The sequence below is a fragment of the Canis aureus genome, chromosome 8 (assembly GCF_053574225.1).
Source record: "Canis aureus isolate CA01 chromosome 8, VMU_Caureus_v.1.0, whole genome shotgun sequence".
Taxonomy (NCBI): domain Eukaryota; kingdom Metazoa; phylum Chordata; class Mammalia; order Carnivora; family Canidae; genus Canis; species Canis aureus.
The window spans coordinates 67,194,876-67,202,959 of NC_135618.1; positions in this window are offsets into that span (position 1 = coordinate 67,194,876).

The following is an 8,084-nucleotide window of genomic DNA, read 5'->3' on the forward strand; positions in this document are numbered from 1 at the left end:
CCATGCCTCAGTAAGGATGACTGAGGAGGGCTACAGCTCAGCTGGGCTGTGTTCCCAGGAATCCTGGTGTTGGCTTGTTTGGACCCGAAAGCGCTGTGCCCAGCAACGGTGAGCCCCCTGTGCAGAACCCAAGGCAAGTGGGCATGAGCTGCTCCGGCCCCCGACACTCGGTGACTTGAGTCATCAGCGACCATCAGAGTGCCAAATAAAAACAAGTCCAGACTTAGGAAGAGAGATTTGATGCAAAAAGATTGTTGCAAAGACGGGGAAAAAACTCTTGCAAGAGGGAGAATTCTCTGACCGTCCGGTCGGCAGGCGTCTGGAGAGAGGTAGAGAGTTTCTCTGCTCCAGAAAAAAGCAAACCGAGGCAGAAAGTGGGGTGGGGAAGCAGAGAATGTCTGGTCCTACCTCAGGGCTATTCCAGGACGGGCCCTCAGTGGGCTGGCTCAGGCTGAGGACCAAAGTTCAGGCGCCAGGAGAAAGGAGGGACGAGTAACCAAAATCTGGCTAATAGAGCACTTTGCTCTGATTGACCAGTGGAGACAAGCAGTTCAGGTCATTATTTATGATCCTGTGAGGGAGAATTTGAGGGTCTGCGTCTGTCCTTGTCAGAGGTGAACAATGGAGGTGGGCACCTGTGAGTCTCCTCTGAATCACATGGAGAAGGTTGGTTCTTTGCAACAAGTCATTTTCCAGAACACAGAGGGAGGGTGGGGGATTCCTTGAAGCCCTGCTGTTTTCCAGGAGCGCAGGGCTCAGGTAAAAATCTACATAGTCAAGAGCGATAACACTGTTCTCATTAGTGGGTTGAATCCGCAGATAGCTAGAATGTTCATTGCATCCATGGTGAAATACAGAAATAAAGAGATCACAGGCAATAATCTTTGTCCTACTTGTTAAGATCCGGGAGCAGTGGGTATGTTGCCCTGGGAATAGCTGGTGGTGATGCTTGTAATAAGGCCCCTGCTGGACTATATGCTGCAGTCTCTGCCCCCTTGAGCTCAGAATCCTAGAGCATCTCCCTGGGGGACCTGAGCAGGGTTGGGAGGGGTGGGGGTAGGGGAACCTCATGGTTTTCTGCCAGAAGAGCCACAGGTGGTCACAGAACTCTTGTCACTGTGGTCTGGGCTAGAGTCAGGAAACTCAGCCTCTTCTGTGTCAGGCTCCATGCTGGGCACCAGAAGGATTTTGGGCATGGTCCCCAGGCAGGTGTGAAAAAGAGGCATGAGGACAGCAGGCACGATAGCCCTGGATGTTTAGTGGCTGTTTCTCTGGTTCCTGGCTCAGTGTCGGTCATCATGGGGATAGGAGGCCCGAAGGGGCCGGGCCTTGCTGGTTCACGGCCACGTTCCCAGCACTTGCCACAATGCATGCTGAATGAGGGGTGAGCCCTGACAACGGTGGGGTTGTGGGGAGACCACATGCATCCAGGTGAAAGGGGGAAATGGCAGCACTAAGAAGGTGGGAAAAACAAGTAGGAGGGGCATGAATGCCAAACTAAGAGTTTGGACTTGGTGCTAAAGGTGATGGGGGGCTTTTGAGGGTTTGGAGCCCGGAAGGGAGCCGATCCAACCTCTGTTTGGGGCCAGAGGTTCGAATGAAGATGCAGCACCTGCCACGCCCCTCCAGTCTCCACCGGGACCAGGCTAGAGGGGCCCTGGCACCCAGTCACACAGTCCTGGGGAGCTGGGAGAGGAGGTGTGGAGAGAGGGCAGAAAGGACAGCCAGAGTGGGAGCCACCCTCTGAAAGGGAGGCCTGGCCGGCCCTTCCCGGCTCTGGGGCTGGCTCCCTCTCAGAAGAGCTTACAGCACCCCCTGCTGCCTGTTCCCAGACTCGACCTGGGCTCTGGGGGAAGCGAATGAAAAGGACAGCATGGTCCCATCGCTGCCATCCGCAAGACTTCTGCTGCAAGGGCGGTTGGATGACCACAGTTTCCAAAATCCTAACTCAACATGAGACTCTCGTGACTCTGTAATATGCCCAGCATGCTTCCCATCACCTGCTCCCGAAGCAAATGTGATTCTTCACACTCCTGCTCCTAGGGTCCAGGGAGCTCATCTTTCACTCCGGAGGCCCTGGGGTCCCCCACACATGTTATCAGGTTCTGGATAACTCCAGGTTTGGCCTCTGTAGGGAGGATGAATAGTGTCCCCCACCCTCCCCCTGCCACCGAAATCATGGCCTTTTGGAACCTCAGAATGTGAGCTTGTTTGGAAATAAGGTCTTGCAGGTGTAACTAGTTAAGGCGCTTGTGATGAGATTATCCCAGGTGGGCCCTAAATCCGATGGCAGGTGTCTGTATGAGAGGAAGGAGCCCGGGGACGTGGGGGAAGAAGGGCACCTGAAGGAGGCCCGAGGCTGCCACCATGTGTGTTTGAGATGAGGAGCACAGGGCTGCCAGCAGCCACCAGAAGCCACCATGTGAGGGTCTCTGCTAGCGCTTTATCCCACTTCTGAGGTGTGCCATTCACTCTCATGCCTGTACTCACACCCTTGCATGCACACCCATGTGCGCAGGCATGCACATAGGCACGTGTGTGTGCAGTTTACAGAAAAGAAGAGGCATGGGCTATCACAGAGGCGGAACACATGGATGTGGAGGGAGCTGGCTGTGACGGCCGTGGAACGCAGTGATTAGCACGCCCTGGGTCCCTAAAATGCTCCCTGTTCTCCCCAGGACCTGTGTGCAAGTAGCCAGCCTGTGCCTCCCACCTTCCATTCCTTCTCCCGCTCCAGCTCTGTCTCCTCCCGAGGGGAGCCTGGGCAGCCTGCTCCTCATCACCTGGGGGAGGGGGCGAAGTTCCTGTGAGCAGAATGGTCTCTGAGCGAATGCCTGGAAAATGCATCCATTCTCTCTCTCTCTCTCTCTCTCTCTCTCTCTCTCTCTCTAATTGAAAAAAAAAAAGTTGATGAAATTCACATGATACACGATTGACCATCTTAAAGCAAATAGTTCAGCAGCCGCTTCTGCACATTGTACAATTACCGCCTCTCTCTCGTTTCAAAATATTTTCATCTGCTCAGAAGAATACCCACTAGTAGCTCCGTTATCACTCGCTGCTCCTCCCTCCCAGCCCGCTGGCAACCACCAGCTGGCTCTCTGCCTATGGATCTGTCTGTTCTGCACAGTCCATGTAGATGGAATCATATATGTGGCCTTATGCACCTGGCTCCTTCCACAAGTCTAATGTTTTCAAGGTTGCTTCACGTTCTAGCGGGGGGTAGTACATCATTCCTTTTTAAGGTTGAGTAATATTCTAGTGTGTGTATAGACCACAATTTGTTTATTCTTCTGTTGGTGGACGCTTGGGCTGTTTCCACCTTTTGGCTCTTGCAAATCGTGCTGCTGTGAACAAATGCCGTGAGTGAGTCATCTGAGCTTCCGTTACCCGTTCTTTTAGGTATGGACCTAGGAGTGGAATCACTGCATCCACACTAATTTTGGGTTTAGCTTTTTGAGGGATCGCCAAACCATTTTCTGTTTTCCATTCTCACCAGCACATCCTTGCGAATGCTTACTATTTTGTTTCTGTTGTGTTTGGTTTAGTTTCTTGTAGCCATCCTAGTAGGCATGAGGTCCTATCTTACTGTGGTTTGATTTGCATTTCCCTGATGACTAGTGATGTTGAGCATTTTTTTCATGTGCTTATTGGCCATTTGTAGATCTTCTTTGGAGAAATATATGTTCAAATCCTTTGCTCATTTTTTTTTATTGGGTTGTTTGTCTTTTTGTTGTTCGGTTGAAAGAGTTCACTCACTGTACCAATTGTGCAAAACAAAGAAACTAAAGCTCAGACTGTCACTTGTCTATGGTCTTGGAGCCAAACTGCAACTCAGACCTCCGTTTCTGCAGTCCTCTCCCCACCCCAGCGGCAGTTAGGTTTTTGTAGCTGGAGTTGACTCGTGCTGACCTGTGGACATCTCAGAAAGACTACTAGGGAAGGAAAAGATGATGCAAAACAAAGGGGGTCTCCTCTTCCAGAGTCCCAGGAATGCCTTTTGTCTTAGAAGAGGCTGAATGCTCTGGAAAACGGTTCCTAGGTAGGCTGCTTGAATTGTGTGTGAACATGCATATGCGTGTGGCGTGTGCCTGTGTGTTCATGCATGTGCACAAGTGTGTGCATGTCTGTGGGTGCCAGAGCTGCCTGGACCTGCACCATCTGTGTCCCGTGTCCCCTCTGTGGCACGGGAGACCTGCCACTGGAAGGAAACTACAGGAAGTACGGCTGGGTGGGACTGCCACCTGCTGGTCGCGCTGGGTGCTGCAGGTGTACTGCCTGCTAGTCGGGGTACCCACACCTGGTCTCCTGGGTCGGATGCCCAGGGCAGGAGCCTTTAGGGCCCGAAGAAGGATCTTTTCTTCTGCCCCAAGGAAAACAGAATGCCTCCTTGTTGCTCCCATGCCCTTTGAGCTTCTCTAAGGAACAGCTACAGGGGCCAGATAGCCTTCTTGGCACTATGAGCCCCCCTCCAGTTCAATCAAGCCCTTAGAATAGTTTTTTAAAGTGTAATATAAAATGATAGGATCACAAAGGAAACCAATTATAGTGAAATACAGTTATCAAAATAGTGATTGTAATATATGTGCTTAGTGAAATAAGATCCAGCACCAGGTCTAACAGCAACTGTAATTTTGAAGACGTGATCAGCATAGATGATGTTTTGAGAGAACCTGCAACAATCGGAATGTGATGTGAACACATTTGGGGTTTCTACCGATGGAAGTCAAAGAACTGCTAACAGCACTGCCTAGATTTATGGCGGATAGAATCCCCACAATTGATCAAGGTTTATAACGTTGAAGATGCAATTTCTCCCCCTCCCCACCCCAAGTTTGTGAATTCTCTCCATGGATCCCTTGGGGATCGGCCACCCCAGGTTAAGAGCCCCTGGCCCCGACCTTGCCAAGTGGCCCCAGCTCCTCCAGCCTCTTGGCCAGATGCCAAGCAGGTCCCAGCCAAGCTTGAATCTTCAGTCCCTGCCTCACCACCCACAGCCTGGCTGCCTCCCTGCTCCTGCCCTCTGAGCCCCCTCCTCAACACAGAATGAGGCATCATCCTCAGAAACCAGCCCAGTGGCTTCCTGCTCTGATGGTAGACATACAGCAGAACCAGTTTCTGACATGACATCAGATGAGGCAGCTCCAGTCCCCCAGGCAGGAAAGGCCTCCCCACCCCTGCCACAGGCGGTCCCTCTCCAGGATACAGACAGGGAGATCTCTGCATCCTGTCACTTGGACATAACCCCCTTGCCCAAATCAGGGCTTTCCAAGCCATTTTTGTTCTTTTCCTTAGGATCTTCTCTTTTCTAAATTCCAGACATTGTGAGGCCATAAATGGGAGAAAGGACATTTTTCCCTCCCTTCCTGGATATTTAATGAGCACCTACTATGTGCTAGGCATTGTCCTAGGTGCTGGAACTATAAATAGTGAACACGGTAGTCAAAGCCCTTCTCTTCTTGGAGTTTTTATTTGAAGGGGGAAGACAGATTAAATACATAAATTAGTAAAATTAATAGTATGCTATGGGGTGATCATTGTTATTGGGAAGCCAAAGGAGACAGGGACTGCCAGAGTGACACTTAAGCAGAGAGGCAGAGGGGGAAGCCCTGTGTGCTTGTAGCGGAGAGCATCTGGCAGGGGAAAGAGCCGAAGCAAAGCCCTGAGGAAGGCAGAGCCAGAAGGATGAGCAGCAGGGACTGAGAGCAGTGAGGTCAAAGTGGCCAGGTCATGGCAGCCTTGGGGCCACTGGAAGGACTCTGAGCTGCAAGACATTGAGGGGTTTGGGTGGAAGAGGACATGGACCTGGTGCACAGACTTGGGGCAGGGTGAGGAGGGGACAGTGGAGTGGGGAAGGCGCCACCAGGGCAGGGAGAAGTGGACTCTGGACCTGCTGGTTAGACGGGTGGGTGCCGCATGTGAGACCAGCTGTCCCAAGGACACAGGGAAGCACATTCATTTCCTGTGGCTGTGGAAGCAAATACCACAAACCGGGTGGCTTCAAACAACAGAAATCTATTTTCTCCCAGTTCTGGAGACTAGAAGTCTGAAATCAAGATGTTGTGGGTTGAACTGTGTCTGTTCACATTTCCTAGGTTGAAGTCCTGACCCCCAGCACCACCTCATTATGTGACCGCATATGGAAATGAAGACTTTAAAGAGGTAATTGGGTTAAAATGAGGCCACGGGCGAGTCTTAATCCAGTCTGTCCTAATCCAATCTAAAGAAGAGATTGATTCTACTCTTGACTCCCTGGAGTCATAGGAACCCGCAGCCTCTCATGGTCAATATTCGGGTCCCTCCTAGAACAGCCAACTGGTGAGAACACCTGCTCCAGCCCCTCTTGCTGTCTGGGGTTAGGGGGCTGTGTGTGTGGGGAGAGCTAGTACCGAATTATGACACCGTGGGCAGCCCTGGTGGCTCAGCGGTTTAGCGCCACCTTCAGCCCAGGGCGTGGTCCTGGAGACCTGGGATCGAGTCCCACATCAGGCTCCTACATGGAGCCTGCTTCTCCCTCTGCCTATGTCTCTGCCTCTCTCTCTCTGTCTCTCATGAATAAATAAATAAAATCTTAAAAAAAAAAAAAAGAATTATGACACCGCTTACAAAGACACTAGGAGCTGGTGAGTATGCAGTTAGCTCCCCACAAATGCTCCCACCTGGGCTGCAGCTCTGCTAGCTACTTGGTACCCCTCCCCCCAGAAAGAAGCGCACAGAGACAGCACAGCAATCCTGCCTGGAGTACCTCGGAAGACCTGCCTCGCTCTGGGTGGGGAGGCAGCCTGCAAAGTGCTCGACCCAGCATACTGCCTCAACAGCCTGCGTACCCCCTAATTTTCAGGTGAAATGTTTTCCTGCTGAGCTGTACTGCAGTTGTGTGCATCTTTGGTTGGCAAAGTGAATCTTCCCTCTACTGCTGTGTTTTTTTCTGCGTTTCTGTTCCAGTGGTTCTTTCTTCCTCTTTTATCTGGTTGACGATTTGTGGCTTTTTTTTTTCTTCCAATGGTTTTAACTTCTGTAAAATAAATACCCGATAACCGCAGTTTTTACAGAGGTAGATCTCCATTTGTAGCATGAACAGCCACTTCTAAATCCCTCTGGGTGGGGTTTAGATTTTTTTAAAGATTTTGTTTATTAATTCATGAGAGAGAGAGAGAGAGAGAGAGAGACAGAGACAGAGACACAGAGGGAGAAGCAGGCTCCCTGCAGGGAGCTTGATGTGGGACTTGATCCCAGGACCCTAGGATCACGACCTGAGCCAAAGGCAGGTGTTCAACCACTGAGCCACCCAAGAGTCCCAGGTTTAGATATTTTAATCCTGGGTTCTCTTGAAGGCATGTGCAGAGATGGGGACCTATATACTATTCCAGTGGGGAGTGGTTCTAAATGACACATGGGCCTCATCGATTAGGAACCCAGTAAAATAACTCAAGGCAAGAATAGAACCCCCACCCCGTCAGCTTCCTCCAAGGTCTCATATGATCTTCTAACCAGTTATCCAAGGCACTAGGGTCTCTTGCAACACTCAGGTCCCTTCTCACCTGAACCCTGACACGCTGACGCCCCCGCGTGGGGAGTCAGAGGAAAGGCATGTGTGGCAGCATCCAGCCGACATGCTGATGCTGAAGTCTGAGACATTTCTCCAAATGACTTGGTTCATTAAAAGTGGGGCTTCCCAGGGTGGTACAGCTAAGGTGAGTTTGGGGTTCATTCCCAACCACATCCAGCTTGAGGCCTGGGGCACACCGGCTGGCCAGCTTAGGTGGTGAGGGTGGTGTGAGAGCAAAGGCAATTTAGAGAAAAGTCCAAATCTCTTAAAGAAGATGCTTAGGTAGGAAGCCAACTCAGAGGCGCGCAACTCCAAGTGTGGTCCTCAGAGCAGGAGCATCAGCAGCATCTCGAATCTTGTTAGACACTCAGAATCCCAGGCTCCACTCCCAAACTCCTGAGTGAAATCATGTGCCTTAGCAAGACCTCTCGCGATTCTCAGGCACATCCAAGTTCAAGGAGCCCTGCTGAGACTGGAGGTGCTCACACTTGATGGCACCAGGACTCCTGTGGGGACACAGGTGGCTGCCCCCGTA